Genomic DNA, 14,262 nt, shown 5'->3' on the forward strand with positions numbered 1-14,262 from the left:
CAGCCAAAGTGGTACCCATTGTTTGTTGCTGCTGCTGCTAAGTCGCTTCAGTCGTGTCAGACTCTGTGTGACCCCATAGATGGCAGCCCACCAGGTTCCCCCATCCCTGGGATTTCCAGGCAAGAATACTATATTTTTAAAGCTTAACACAAATGCACAGCTTTGACTCTGTAAGATGACAGAGTAGTATTTCATTTTGATGGGACCTTAGTAGCATACTCCATGCACTCTCAGAATCACAGTTTAGAAACTAGAGATGTCCAGAAAGGAATCTATAAAATTATTACCATCTTATAAAACAAGGGCTACAGGAAATAGGAAGGTTCCTGGAATCATTCAACCAACAGAGAGAAATCTGAAAACTTCTTCAGGATGGAGATCAGGGCATGTTCCTTTTTTGATCACTCCAAGTGTCTTATTTGGCATGTAATTCAATTATAAGAACAGTAATCTCTAAGGAGAATACACAGATATTAGGTGTTGGATTCTGTCTTTGTCCATGCAGGATGCCAAAACAAAAGTACCACATATTAGGTGACTTATAAACAATAGAAATTTATTTCTCACAGTTCTGGAGGCTGTCAGTGTGAGATTAGGCTGCCAGTAAGGAAGGAAAGTTAGACCAACCTAGATAGCATGTTAAAAAACAGAGATATTACTTTGCCAACAAAGGTTTGTCTAGTCAAGGCTATTGTTTTTCCAGTGGTCATGTATGGTGGTGAGAGTTGGACTGTGAAGAAAGCTGAGCGCTGAAGAATTGATGCTTTTGAACTGTGGTGTTGGAGAAGACTCTTGAGAGTCCCTTGGACTGCAAGGAGATCCAACCAGTCCAATCTAAAGGAGATCAGTCCTGGGTGTTCATTGGAAGGACTGATGCTGAAGCTGAAACTCCAATACTTTGGCCACCTCATGTGAAGAGTTGACTCATTGGAAAAGACATTGGTGCTGGGAGGGATTGGGGGCAGGAGGAGAAGGGGACGACAGAGGATGAGATGGCTGGATGGCATCACCGACTTGATGGACATAAGTTTGAGTGAACTCCAGGAGTTGGTGATGGACAGGGAGACCTGGTGTGCTGCGATTCATGGGGTCGCAAAGAGTCAGACATGACTGAGCGACTGAACTGAACTAAACTGAAGGTTGGGTGAGGGTCCTCTTCTAAGTTGCAGATTTCTTGTTGTGTCTGAACATGTCGGAAAGGGATACTTGGGTCTTTTTTAAAATAAGAGTACTAAGGCCACTGATGAGGGCTCCACTCTCCAGACCTTTCAAAGACCTCACCTCCTAATATCATTGCATTGGCCATTGGGATTTCAACATACGAATTTTTGGGAAGGACACAAACATTCAGGACACAGCAGGGCCTAAGACCACTCTCTCCTCCAGCCTCTGGCAGATACAGTCAATTAAAACCTATCTTAGAGACAACGGCACCCCACTCCAGTACTCTTGCCTGGAAAATCCCATGGATGGAGGAGCCTGGTAGGCTGCAGTCCATGGGGTCGCTAAGAGTCGGACACGACTGAGCGACTTCACTTTGACTTTTCACTTTCATGCATTGGAGAAGGAAATGGCAACCCACTCCAGTGTTCTTGCTTGGAGAATCCCAGGGATAGGGGAGCCTGGTGGGCTGCTGTCTATGGGGTCGCATGGAGTCGGACACGACTGAAGTGACTTAGCAGCAGCAGCAGTAGGGACTCTCTTGGCAGTCCAGTGTGAAAAATCCACCTTCCAATTCAGGGGATGTAGGTTCAATCCCTGGCAGGGGAACTAAGATCCCACATGCTACGGAGCAATGTAGCATGGGTGCCACAATTACTAAGCCTGAATGCTCTGGAACCTGAACCCCACATTGAAAAAGAAGGCTGTGCACCAGAACTAAGACCTGACATAGCCAATACATAGATATATTCTTTAAGAAAAAGACCTATCTTATGGGGACCAATGGGCTTCCCAGGTAGCCCTACAGGTAAAGAATCCACCTGCCAATGCAGGAGACATAAGAGATGCAAGTTTGATCCCTGAGTGGGGAAGATCCCCTGGAGGAGGGCATGGCAACTCACTCCAGTATTCTTGCCTGGAGAATCCCATGGACAGAGGAGCTTGGCGGGCTACAATCCACAGAGTTGCAAAGAGTCAGACATGACTGAAGTGACTTAGCATACATGACCACACAGGGACCAAGAGGCACATTTTTTAAACATGATGAAAGACTCTCCTCCTGTGTATATTCCCACCCACCAACCCAGCAGAAGTGTGTTAAAGAAAGTGATTATAATCTGGGCCTGACGTGGGGATCCTCACTCCTTTCCTTGAAGATTTTCAGGCCCCAGAGTTCCCTTGGGGAGAGAGGCATGGGGTGGGATTTAGTGCATGTTGTGACCTTTGGAGGACAGAAAGCAGAGGAGAGCACTGGTCCTTCTTGTCCATCCAGGAAGGGAGAATTGAGGCCAGACAGGACATGGTGACCATTCATAAGAGGGAAACATGGCCTGATGAATGTCAAGCCTTTCAACATTTCCTCCAATATCTCTTTAGGGGTGTAGGTAGATACCTCTTCCTTCATGGGCCAATTTGGAATTTTGAGTGGGAGGAATAAATGTTTCTCCTCATAGTGAAATGGGCAAGCATGGTTTTAATTTAGATCAAGGAAATTCAAGTTAGATCAAGAAAGACTCTTCTCTCAGTAAGAATTATTCACAATGAAAACAGTTCTCACAAAAATGCTCAAGATGTGGCTTTTCAAAGCAGATGCCTAATTAAAGTCTGGCTTCCACATTGTCCATGCGTGCACTAAAAGGAATTAGAAGAGGTTTGTGCAAAGGAAAAATAGGAGACTGCAGACACAGAGAACGTAGAACAGTGTAGCAAAATATTCCCATGAGACTGACAATCATTATTCCATAACTGATCATAAATGATTTATTTTCAGAGCAAATGAACAAGAGATTGAGTTGCATCTAAGTTTCTAATAGGAACCAGGGACTTCCTTGGTGGTCCAGTGGTTAAGAATCCGCCTTCCAATTCAGGGGACATGGGTTCTATTCCTGGTGGAAAACTAAGATTCCACAGCCGCAGGGCAACTAAGTCCGAGCATGCCACAACTAGAAAGCCCATGCACCACAACCTCTGAAGCCTGCCAGCTCCAGTGCCCATGCTGCAGTGAGAAGCCACTGCATGTTGCAACTAGAGAAAGCCTGTGTGTGCGCTGCAGCAAAGGCGCAGCACGGCCAACAATAAAAAAACTTTTAAAAATCAAATAAAAGGAATCAGAAAGGTGTGGGAATATTAAACTTCCATCTGTCTCATGGGAGGAAGGTTCTATTTGGTTTCTGGGCTTTATTTGATGACAATGAACTTTCACACTTCTTTGTCAGAGTACTCAGGTGTGGGGCCAAAACCTATCCGTACAGCCATTCAACCCAAAGCATGGATTATCTCTCTCCAATCTCCTAACACAACTAAGTAGCTATCCCCTTCTTCTCAGATGAAAACTTCTTCAAAACTCGCCTGGTAGAGGAAGTTGCTTTCCCTTTTGCCAAGTGATCCAAATAATTTGTGGTTCAAGGTGATTGTTCCTCTAATTCTCCAGGTGCCTAATCTTGTAAGGCATACAACCTCATTCCATGGGGCTTTATTCTGTATTCTGAGGAAGATTATTCTATGAGTCTTGATACAGCTGACATCACTTGAGAAAGTGTGATGTGACTGATGGGGTGAGCTGGAAACTGATTGCTTTTAGTTGAAGGAGGAAGAAGCCAGAGAAGATGGAATGTGGTGAGTTCACAGGGGTACATCTGCCCAACTTTTCTGTGACCCCGGCATTGCTACTTAACGCCGATTCAGACGGTATCATGAAAGATTCAAAGAAATGTCTTTTAAAGCAAATTCTTATGTTAACTTATCAGCTCCCAAATAATATCAGAAAGGTGGTAACTATAATGGGTCAACAGGCTTTTAGAAAATGTATAATTCATGGCATTGTGCCAGGAAAACATTGCTCCTATAGGTCATGGATAAATAACACAATTGTTATGCCTCATTTAAGCTCCCTATTGATTCGGAAGACAGAGTATGTTTCAGAGCAAATGTATAAATGAAGGCAAGTCTTGACTTGGATTCTCTGTAAAGAGCAGAAGGTTCCAGCCACCTTTATCACTTAGCAGCAAACATGGCAGACATATACTTTCAAACAGGAAATAACGGACCTGGGAAATTGTGTTTTCTTGAAAAACCTCTTTGATAGCATGAGAAACACACACTTTGCAGTCACCGTCTGGGAAGGCAGATTCCCAGGACTTTTTTTTTCCCCCCATCTCAGAACAGCTCCCTGTTTTTCTTTGTGAAGCTGCGTCACGTGAGTACCAGCAGAGATTCTGCCTAGGTATTCTATTAGCATTTACTGTAACCAGTGTGTAGAAAACCCAGATGACTAAAGTCATTGCTTTTAAAGCCCTTTTCACAATTGAATTTCCTGTGGAGAAGCAATATCCCAGGAGCATAATAGATTTTCTTCCCTCTTCTTCCATTTACACAGACACTTTCACTGCTAACTAATCATTTGCCATTCTAATCTATATTTCTGATTTGTTTACATGCATCATGCAGGCTGGCAATCTTTTGAATTTAAATGTGACTTAAAGTAAAATAAGATAACCACAAGTAAATGACACAGAATTGCTAACAGTGGGAACCTTGTTTACATTCCACATTCTGAAAATATTTTGTTCAGCTGGCTGGGGAAACCACACGGTTGAGACAGACTGGGTGATGATTGGGTTTATTGCTTGGCTGGAACCAAGATGGAAAAAGGGATGGTGTGTGATGTGGCTGTCTGTCACCTCAAGCCCAGAGAAAGAACACATTCTCAGCACACATGCGAGCCCTGCTCCAGCAGAAAAGCTCTGATAATCCTCGCCAGAGTGTCACGTGTGCCTGGCACCCGGCCAGGACAATATGCCAGCCTTTTTGAGTGTTCAGATAATCACCGTCTCTTCCTTTCTGTAGTCATCCGCGGATGCTGCTTTCATAGGACTCTCTCTCGGAGCCTGTTTGTTCTTCGAGTCCTTTGTCCCCTTCTACTTTCTGGAATTATCCCCTAATACATTCATTTTTCTCCCTTTCCACCTACATTTGAAGGTGTATTGAGAGGCTTCTGCATCCCCATCCCCCGATACCCCTTTTCACAAAGGGTTATTCCAGCCCAATTAAATGTAACTGAATAATAGTCCTGAACAGTCACCGAAGGAAAGGCGGCCCTGAAGATTATGGGCAACACAAAAGTGCTTTCTGACACGGTCCCTGTTCTGCAAGGGAACATCTCCTTGTCAGGCCTGGGGTGGAGCGCAAAACCCAGCAAGTGTTTGGTTTAAGAAACAAGAAAGGAGGCAGGGGTAGGAGGAGGATGAGGGTGAGTTTAGAAGAGAAGAATCAGGCTTTTAACAAGCCTTTCCTAATTGTGGTAACTCCTAAAGTGCAACTCAAAAAATTAATTGTTCCATCATTTGTTAAGAATACACTATTGTTGTTGCTTAGTGGCTAAGTCCTGTCTGACTCTTTGAGATTCCATGGATTATAGCCCTCTAGGCCCCTCCATCCATGGGATTTGCCGGGCAAGAATACTGGAGTGGGCTACCATTTCCTTTTCCAGGGGATCTTCCCAACCCAGGGATTGAAACCCATGTTGCCTGTCTTGGTAGGCAGATTCTTTACCACTGAGCCACCAGGGAAGCCTACTGGAAGAGAACCGAAGGCACATTTTCTCTAGAGACCTAAGGAAGCTTTTTTACATTTTATTTTCTTTGAAAAACAAAGCCCCTTATGCCCATGCACATCTTGAGAACACTGGCTCAGAGGAACTAATGTTACTTAGGGATTTTAGGAGCCACATCAAGGGTACTTGGAAGCCTTGGAGAAGGGTGGAAAGGCATGAAAGCTCTGAGGCTCTTCTCCCAGGCTTCTAGCTGTGTATTCATAAAGGAGAGAATTTCCAGAAACTACTGTGAGAGGTATTACTGAACTGAGAAAGAAGAGACAAAGAAGAAAAGGAAAGATATGCTCATCCGAATGCAGAGTTCCAAAGAATAGCAAGGAGAGATAAGAAAGCCTTCCTAAGTGATCAGTGCAAAGAAATAGAAAAATACAATAGGATGGGAAAGACTAGAGATCTCTTCAAGAAAATTAGAGTTACCAAGGAAACATTTCATGCAAAGATGGGCACAGTAAAGGACAGAAACAGTATGGACCAAACAGAAGCAGAAGATATAAAGAAGAGGTGGCAAGAATACACAGAAAAACTACACAAAAAAGATCTTCAGTTCAGTACAGTCATTCAATTGTGTCCTACTCTTTGCAACCCCATGGACCGCAGCACGCCAGGCCTCCCTGTCCATCACCAACTGCTGGAGTCTGCCCAAACTCATGTCCATTGAGTCGGTGATGCCATCCAACTATCTCATCCTCTGTCATCCCATTCTCCTCCTGCCTTCAATATATTCCAGCATCAGGGTCGTTTCCAATGAGTCAACTCTTCACATCAGGTGGCCAAAGCATTGGAGTTTCAGCTTCAACATCAGTCCTTCCAATGAACACCCAGGACTGATCTCCTTTAGGATGGACTGGTTGGATCTCCTTGCAGTCCAAGGGACTCTCAAGAGTCTTCTCCAACACCACAGTTCAAAAGCATCAATTCTTCGGCGCTCAGCTTTCTTTATAGTCCAACTCTCACATCCATACATGACCACTAGAAAAACCATAGCCTTGACTAGATGGACCTTTGTTGGCAAAGTAATGTCTCTGCTTTTGAATATGCTGTCTAGGTTGGTCATAACTTTCCTTCCAAGGAAAAAAATGACCCAGATAACCATGATGGAGCCAGGATGTCAGCTAGAGCCAGATGTCCTTGAATGTGAAGTCAAGTGGGCCTTAGGAAGCATCACTACCTTCCAATCCCAAAGAAAGGCAATGCCAAAGAATATTCAAACTACAGCACAATTGCACTCATCTCACATGCTAGCAAAGTAATGCCCAAAATTCTCCAAGCCAGGCCTCACTAGTACATGAACCATTAACTTCCAGATGTTCAAGCTGTGTGTAGAAAAGGCAAAGGATCAAATTGCCAACATTCATCGGATCATAGAAAAAGCAAGAGCGTTCCAGAAAAACATCTCCTTCTGCTTCCCTGACTACATTAAAGCCTTTCACTGTGTGGATCACAACAAACTGTGGAAAATTCTTCAAGCGATGGGAATACCAGACCACCTTACCTGTCTCCTGAGAAATCTGTGTGCAGGTCAAGAAGCAATAGTTAGAACTTGACATGGAACAATGGACTGGTTCCAGATTGCGAAAGGAATATGTCAAGGCTATATATTGTCACCTTGCTTATTTAATTCATATGCAGAGTACATCATACGAAATGTCAGGCTGGATGAAGCACAAGCTGAAATCAAGAGTGCTGGGAGAAATAGCAATAACTTCAGATATACAGATGATATCACCCTTATAGCAGAAAGCAAAGAGGAACTAAAGAGCCTCTTGATGAAAGTGAAAGAGGAGAGTGAAAAAGTTGGCTTAAAACTCAATATTCAAAAAACAAAGATCATGGCATCCAGTCCCATCACTTCATGGCAAATAGATGGGAAAACAATGGAAACAGTGACAGAGTTTATTTTCCTGGGCTCCAAAATCACTGCAGATGATGACTGCAGCCATGAAATTAAGATACTTCTCCTTGGAAGAAAAGCTATGACCAACCTAGGCATATTAAAAAGCAGACATTATTTTACTGACAAAGATCTATATAGTCAAAGCTATGGTTTTTCCAGTAGTCATGTATGGATGTGAGAACTGGACCATAAACAAAGCTGAGTGCTGAAGAATTGATGCTTTTGAACTGTGGTGTTGGAGAAGACTATCGAGAGTCCCTTGGACTGCCAGGAGATCCAACCAGTCCATCCTAAAGGAAATGAGCCTGAATATTCATTGGAAGGACTGATGCTGAAGCTGAAACTCCAATTCTTTGGCCACCTGATTCGAAGAACTGACTCATTGGAAAAGAGCCTGATGCTGGGAAAGATTGAAGGTGGGAGGAGATGGGGATGACAGAGGATGAGATGGTTGGATGGCATCACTGACTCGATGGACATGAGTGTGAGCAAGCTCCAGGAGTTGGTGATGGACAGGGAGCCTGGCGAGCTGCAGTCCATGGGGTCGCAAATGTGGGACACAACTGAGCGACAAAACAACAACAGAGGATGAATATGATCCTCTAAAATTTATATGTTGAAACCTAACCCCCAAGATGAGGTTATTAGGTGGCAGAAGCTTTGGGATGTAATTAGGTCCCCATAAGCAATTAGTGCCCTTATGAAAGAGACCCAAGAAAGCTCTTTCCCCCTTCTGCTACAAGAAGAGAGTGAGAAGTCTGCAACCCACAGTGTACCCTCAAATGATCACGGTGACACCCTGATCTCTGACTCCTAGCCTCCAGAACTGTGAGAAATAAATTTCTGTGGTTTATAAGCTGCCCTGTCTATGACTGTTGGGTTTTAGCAGCCTGAACAAAGACAAGATGTAAAAGACAGCAAGTGCAATTGAATTTCAGAAAGGGAAATTACATTTGACCAGATCTTTGAATATGGGTAGAGAATAGATAGTTAAACATTTGGAGGATGATTTTAGTGAGATGGCTTAAGAGTAAAGAACCAGATAAAGGAAAATAGAAGAATCTGATCAAATCACTTCTTTCTTTTTATTCAGAGAACACTGGCACTGTTTACCACAACTACTGAATGATATAAGTAGTTGTTATTCATGACTGCTGTGATAAGTAACTGGAAACATTATTGCTAGGAGTATTTAAAAAGGATATCTATTATTGCCCCACTGAAGAATATTGTACTGATGTTTCCATCTATTTTACTATCTGAAAGAGTTAAAACAAATAAAATTTATTCTGAATGTGTGTTTGATACAGAAATGTATTACTATTCTTTCCCCTTCTGGTTGTGTTTTATTTGGATTACTTAAAGATGTACCTTGGCCTATGAATTCAAGGATGATATAAATCTTCAGAACATGTTATATACATGACTGCCCTACTGAAAACCTTTTTTTCTCTTATAATATTAGAAAGCTTGTCAGAGATTGGGATGAATATTTTTGGTTAGAAGTTAATTGCATTGATGATAATGTACATCTATGCCTCTGAAAATAAATTATATCAAATGTCTGCTTAAAATTACCTAGTAATTGATACATCTTCTCAAGAGCTGATCACTGAAATGTACAGATCTTTGCTTCCAGTTTGCTTACCTGAGATTGTCTTCATATTCCTAACAAGAGGATTTTAGATGCTGTCTTAAAATGTTGAGAGATCTGTGCTTTCCTCTCATCTTCTTGTTAATTTGGTGAGTATTACTTAGATTTTTTTAACCTTAGAATCATCTTTGCCTCTTCCCTCTCCTAGTTTCATGGAACACCAGTGCTGAAGCCCTAGACTCCTCATCTTAATACCTTTTCTTTTTGGTTCTCATTACCTATACTCATTTACAGATGTGTATCACCTGTAGGTTATCATAGTGATAAACTGTTACTATTACCATTATCATAGCAATAAACAGAAAAATAAACTGTTTCTGGTTCCTCACCTCCATATTTTCTACCAGATAAATTATTATGAAACTCAAATATCAGAAAACATGAAACACACATGGATACATAGACAGACAGACACACACACATAGTTGCTCTATTTTCCCTGCCAGGAAACTTCTGATCTGGCTTGATCCCTCTCCTGGCTGCCTCTTCATGCTCTCCCAGATCAGCCCCAACTCCAGTCTTTTACCTCTGCCGTTTTCCAGCTTGGACTACTCTTCCTTCTCCTACCATCTCTAAATCCTGCCTGTGTTTAAAGGCTTATCTTGAGTCCATGGAGCTTTTCTCAGGGACTTAAATCACAGTTATCTCCATCTTTCATGAAATTATCTAATTTGATTTATGCATGCCACTCACTTTGACTTTCTACTACTCTCAGCATGTCACGGTTACTCAGAGATGTTCATTTATGTCTGCATAATCACCTCCATTGACAACTGACTAGAAATTGTGCATGTTTTGCCTGAACTTTGATTTTTTCCCTGAAAATCATGCACTGGTTGTAGACGTACACCATCGGCTTTATCTGTGATCTGCTCTCTGATTTGACTTCAATAAGCGCCTAGCTGTTTGCATCCAAGCACTGTCTATTTGTGTTTTCATTGTTTAACCCTTAATTGATTCATTTAAGGACCATGACTGGGTCAGGTGGTCTACTGACACTGGGATACACGAGTGAATGAGAGGTCACTATTTTCATGAGAACTTTACAGTCCACACTGGCTCAGATCAAGGGACAACAAAAGTGTTAATTCACATTTTGGATAATACTCAGAATTGATAGCTCAGTTTTAATGAAGTTGAATAAAGAACCACAGATACATCAGATCAGATCAGATCAGTCGCTCAGTCGTGTCCAACTCTTTGCGACCCCATGGATCACAGCACACCAGGCCTCCCTGTCCATAGTATTAACTAATTCTCTAGAAAAATTTGCCAAGGACTTTGAAAACATCCTTGGTCACTAAACATGCAGAGCCAACATCAGGAAATACTAGGGAGTGATAAATTAGGAGCTTGGGACTAACATACACATACTATTATATATAAAATAGATAACCAACAAGGACCTGCTGTATAGCACAGGAACTCTAGTCAATATTCTGTAATTACTTGTACGGGAAAAGAATGGATATATGCACATATTTTAACTCAACATTGTAAGTCAACTGTACTCCAATAAAAATTTTTTAAAAATTGAATGTGATATACCACATTTATAGAAAAAAGGATGTAAACCACATACACAAAAAATGTTAAATCCCGAGGATGGTCATATTATGCTAAAATGACTAATTTTTATTTTTGCTTATAGAGTTAACACACACTTCACCAACTCTGTTACTGAACTGTCCCAGATCATAAAATAAATTCAGTATTGTATCCATATAGGTAGAAGAATTCTATAGCAAGTAAAGAGATAAAAATAAATTCAAAAAAAGAGGAACTAACAATAAAGGTCATGAAATGAGATAGTGGGGACCATTCATTGCTATTTTTACCTACTTTGGCCTTTATTCTAAGCTTGGAGAGATGGCTCATGAGAGAAATATGTGGGGAATGAGCAGAAAGAAATCACATGAACTTCACCTTAATAGCTGCTTTGTTCTATTTATTTAGGTTTTCTAGACTTTTCCCTTCTGGCACAGTGGTAATGAATCCACCTGCGATTGGAGGAGACAAGAGACTCGGGTTCGATTCCTGGGTCAGGAAGATCCCCCTGGAATAGAAAATGGCAACCCACTCCAGTATCCTTGCTGTCCCATGGACAGAGAAACCTGGAGGGCTACAGTCCATGGGGTTGCAAAGAGTCAGACACAGCTGAGCACAGCACATTAAAAATCAAATTAAATAGGAAGATGAGTAAGGAAAAATTATTTCATTAAATCACATTTTATATCAGAGAATTCCATGGAAGGCCAGGTTGCAAAATTCAGGTAAGTCCTCTGTCTAGAGCAGTGGTTTATAACCTTGGCTTCACTCCAGAATCACCTGAAGAGGTTTTAAAAAGACTGTGTCTGGCTGGTCTGATGGTAGTGGTTTCCAGAACTTACTAACATTAGTGTCACTAAAGTTGGTATACAACCCACCACTGCTAGATTCGACTGGTTTACAAAAAAAGTCTCTGTCTGGATCTCATACCGAGATTCCAACCTAATTGGTCAGGGGTGCTGCCTGGAAATCTGGACTTTCAAAAGCTTCCCAGGTGATTCTAATGCGTAACTTTGAGGATCAGTGAACTTGAGTCAGGCCTCCGATACAAAGCACTGCCCATTTGGAGGCTTTCTATTACCTTTCCAGGGAGCTGGGAGACAAGATATTACCGAATGTAGCCTTTACTGGAAGAAATTAAAAACACATTCTTAAAGGACTGAATTGAAATCTACATTGTAACAGGCATCCATCAATTGAATAGCAAAGAAACTACATGCTGCTGCGACTGCTGCTGCTAAGTCGCTTCTGTCGTGTCCGACTCTGTGCGACCCCATAGACGGCAGCCCACCAGGCTCCCCTGTCCCTGGGATTCTCCAGGCAAGAACGCTGGAGTGGGGTGCCATTTCCTTCTCCAATGCAGGAAAGTGAAAAGTGAAGTCACTCAGTTGTGTCCGACTCTTCATGACCCCATGGGTTGCAGCCTACCAGGCTCCTCTGTCCATGGGATTTTCCAGGCAAGAGTACTGGAGTGGATTGCCATTGCCTTCTCCAAGAAACTACATAATCAGTAGTTAAATAAGAAGAAAACCTCAACAAGAAAAGGAGTTTGTTAATAAGCATTATTAGATAACAGTGACATAGCTAGAAAAAAACCTGCAAATATATATTGAAGTATTTTATAATATTTATAAAAGTATTATAACAGTTGGTGCTTTGCTCTAAAATATATATTATTATATATGTTATTATAAATAGTTTTTTCTGCATTAGCCTCTGCCTACGTTAGTTACCCTAACCCTTCTGTTGTCAGATGGTTCAAGAGTTTATCTTTCTCTTTGCTCATGTCTGGTTCATGGTTGTGCTCTATTTCCTCCAAGGTTGGATTTTGTGAGAAATGGGATAGTTAGGGAAGAGGAATTCTTATAGTTCCTTCTTCTGCGCCATTTTTACTCACAACACTCTTACACCAAATACTTGGGGTTTCTTCATCTTTCTGCACACAAATTGGTTGTACTACAGTTCAATTCAATTCTGATACAAACTGCCCGGAGTTAGAAAAACCCACAAGCTTGGGGCTCAGTCCCACAAGTCTGCCCCAACTTCAGACACCATTTGCAAGTCCAGGTTATCATCTTTTATGCTGACCAGTCTGGCAGAAATCCCACAAACTCCCCACCCCCTGGTTTGATAATTTGCTAGCTGCTGCTGCTGCTGCTGCTAAGTCGCTTCAGTTGTGTCTGACTCTGTGGGACCCATAGATGGCAGCCCACCAGGCTCCCCAGTCCCTGGGATTCTCCAGTCAAGAACACTGGAGTGGGTTGCCATTTCCTTCTCCAATGCATGAAAGTGAAAAGTGAAAGTGAAATCACTCAGTCGTGTCCAACCCTTAGCAACCCCATGGACTGCAGCCTACCAGGGTCCTCCGTCCATGGGATTTTCCAGGCAAGAGTTACTGGAGTGGGGTGCCATTGCCTTCTCCAAATTTGCTAGAACAACTCACAAAACTCAGGAAAGCACTTTAGCTACATTTACTGGCTTATCGTAAAGGATATAACTCAAGAACAACTGAATGGAAACGATGCCTACGGCAAGATATGGGGGAGAGGACTGGAGTTTCCATGCCTTCTCTGGGTGTGTCACCCTTCCAGCATACTGATGTGTCCTCCAACCTAGAAGCTCTTCATTATTTAGGGGTTTTTATGGAGGTTCTAGTGAGTAGGCATGGTGGTTTAAATCATTGGTCAGTGGTGATTTAACTCAATCTCCAGCCCCTCTCCCCTTCCAAGCCATCTGGGAGGAGAAAGTTCCAATTCTCTAATCACAAGGCTTGTTCTTCTGGCAACCAATTTGGAAGCTATTTAGGGTACCATCAAGTATTACTTAATGAACATAAGCCCAGGTGTAGTTGAAAAATGAATAGCAAAAGATGCTCCTATCACTCAGGAAATCCCAAGGGTTTTAGAACCTGGTGTCAGGAACCAGGGACAAAAATCAAATATTTGTTATTATCACACTTCTCCTGCCCTAAATCTCTTCTGTGGGGAGAAGCAGATCAACAATGATACTCCCCAAAATAGGTGATCAAAAACTCACAGATTTTTGAAGGAAGTGGGCAAATGGAGGGGGACTCTACCTTGTGGAATGCACACTGTGTGAAACCTACCATTAACACCTAAACAAGTTCGACAACAACTGAGCCAATGGATAGACCTTCAAATGTGGAAATACCCAGAGACTGCAGACAGATCGACCACTTTCTTCCCCTCTCTCATGTATGCTCAGTGCTCAGTCTGGTCTGACTTTTTGTGAACCCATGGACTATAGCCCGCCTGGCTCCTCTGACCATGGGATTTTCCAGGCAAGAATACTGGAGTGGGTTGCCATTTCCTCCTCCAGGGGATATTCCCAACCCAGGGATTGAACCTGTGTCTCTTATGTCTCTGACACTGG

The sequence above is a fragment of the Bubalus kerabau genome, chromosome 13 (genome assembly GCF_029407905.1).
Source record: "Bubalus kerabau isolate K-KA32 ecotype Philippines breed swamp buffalo chromosome 13, PCC_UOA_SB_1v2, whole genome shotgun sequence".
NCBI classification, from domain to species: domain Eukaryota; kingdom Metazoa; phylum Chordata; class Mammalia; order Artiodactyla; family Bovidae; genus Bubalus; species Bubalus kerabau.